Below are 2,500 nucleotides of genomic sequence, written 5' to 3' on the forward strand. Positions count from 1 at the left end.
GGAATGGGCGGAAGGGAGGGAGGGAGGAGGAAGAAGGGGAAGGGGCAGTCGGGAGGGAGGGAGGGGTGTGTGTGAGGTAGGGAAGTGGGTAGGGGGGTAGGGAGAGAGGGAAGGGAGGAGTGCCTGCATAGCAACATAATTGGCATTGCACTCACGAGCAGCAATCTGTGCCACTGACAAAGTTGCTGGTGACTGCTCCAGGGCGACAACTAACTGTGTGTGTATGTGTGTTTGGATTTGTTAGACGCAAAGGAGAAAATGAGTAAGGAATTATTCCGTGTGACGTACGCGATTCATGTTGGGGGAATGGGGCAAGTTGACGTACTTTTGAATAAAATAGGTATTGGTACGACTAGGGTGGCAGTGCCTATGACGTAATATTATGATGGAAAATGCCATGTGGTATCGACTCATGGCCAAATATGTAAATATCTATATAGAACTTAGAAATATAAATAGATAGATCAGTAGGTAGGGTAAAGAGTTGGTAAAGTCATTAAATCCATAGACGACATAGTATGTATATCACGAAAGAATCACTTTCACCGAAATTTTATATATATTGAAAATTATAATGATAATAAACATAGATAAAAGAACACACACACAAAAGAAAACATGCTATTAATAATAATAATGATAAAAAAACCGTCGGAATTTCACCTACATCAAGCCAAATCCCCTTTTCAAAAAATGTGCAAATTTGGACCTAACAGCCTGTAAAAGATTACTCACATCGACCCTGTTATCTATTCAAGCGAGAATCTATGGTAAAGAAAATGGTTTTCACTCGAAGCCCTCCGTCCATGCTTTCAAAAAAAGGGGGGAGGGGGAGGAGGGGAGGTCACGGAAGAGCCCTAACTCAAGGATTTCCCACTAACTCTCTAGCCCTTCTTGACCTCGTAAGTAAACTCCACTTTAGCATGTCTTAAGAACCGTGGCGTGACTTATAACCTCCTCTTGGGACCTTTAACCCACCGGTGCGCCTTCAAAAGGGGGGATGAGACCCACCCCTACCCACCCCTACCTACCCACCCCCACCCCCACCCCCACTTACCCACCCACCCCTTCCCATCCTTTTCCAGACCCACCTTCAACTCACCCATCCACCCTCCCTGCTATCCTCCCCCCACCGCCCCCATAGACCCCACGCCCACCCAGCCTTGTATGGGCGGCTCTCACAGATGCTTACCTGGCCTGAGCGATGCGTAATAGAAGCACGATACAGCCTGCTTGACCTGGTCCATTACACGCCCATTTGATGTCGAGAAGGCGAACGGACTCCTGCGCTTAAGGAGGTCTTTTTTTATTTTATTTTATTTTTTTTTACGGAACACGTCATCCATTTAAAGATGGGGAGCTTCCTAAGGTACACGTCATCTGATTTAAGATGGTGAGCTCTCTAAGGTACACGTCATCCATTTCAAGATGGGGAGCTTATTAAAATACACGTCATCCATTTCAAGTTAAGGACCTTATTAAGATACACGTCATCCATTTCAAGAGGAGGACCTTATAAAGATACACGTCATCCATTTCAAGATAAGGACCTTATTAAGATACACGTCATCCATTTCAAGATAAAGACCTTATTAAGATACACGTCATCCATTTCAAGATAAGGACCTTATTAAGATACACGTCATCCATTTCAAGATAAAGACCTTATCAAGATACACGTCATCCATTTCAAGATAAAGACCTTATCAAGATACACGTCATCCATTTCAAGATAAAGACCTTATTAAGATACACGTCATCCATTTCAAGATAAAGACCTTATTAAGATACACGTCATCCATTTCAAGAGGACGACCTTATTAAGATACACGTCATCCATTTCAAGAGGAGGACCTTATTAAGATACACGTCATCCATTTCAAGATAAAGACCTTATTAAGATACACGTCATCCATTTCAAGATAAAGACCTTATTAAGATACACGTCATCCATCTCAAGAGGAGGACCTTATTAAGATACACGTCTTCCATTTCAAGAGAAGGACCTTATCAAGATACACGTCATCCATTTCAAAATAAGGACCTTACCAAGATACACATCATCCATTTCAAGATAAAGACCTTATCAAGATACACGTCATCCATTTCAAGATAAAGACCTTATTACGATACACGTCATCCATTTCAAGATAAGGACCTTAATAAGATACACTTCATCCATTTCAAGATTAGGACCTTAATAAGATACACGTCATCCATTTCAAGAGGAGGACCTTATAAAGATACACATCATCCATTTCAAGAGGACGACCTTATCAAGATACACGTCATCCATTTCAAGAGGACGACCTTATAAAGATACACGTCTCCATTTCAGAGAGGGATTCATTAAAGATACAGTCAATCCATTGCAAGATAAGAGAACTCTTAAGTTACACGTCATCCATCCATTTCAAGAGACCTTACCTTAAAACACGTCAATCCATTTCCATTTGCGGTGACCTTATCAAGATACACTTCATCCATCACAAGATCTTAG

The sequence above is a fragment of the Penaeus japonicus genome, unplaced genomic scaffold (assembly GCF_977035675.1).
Source record: "Penaeus japonicus unplaced genomic scaffold, GWHDUDI00000001_assembly GWHDUDI00000018, whole genome shotgun sequence".
NCBI classification, from domain to species: Eukaryota; Metazoa; Arthropoda; class Malacostraca; order Decapoda; family Penaeidae; genus Penaeus; species Penaeus japonicus.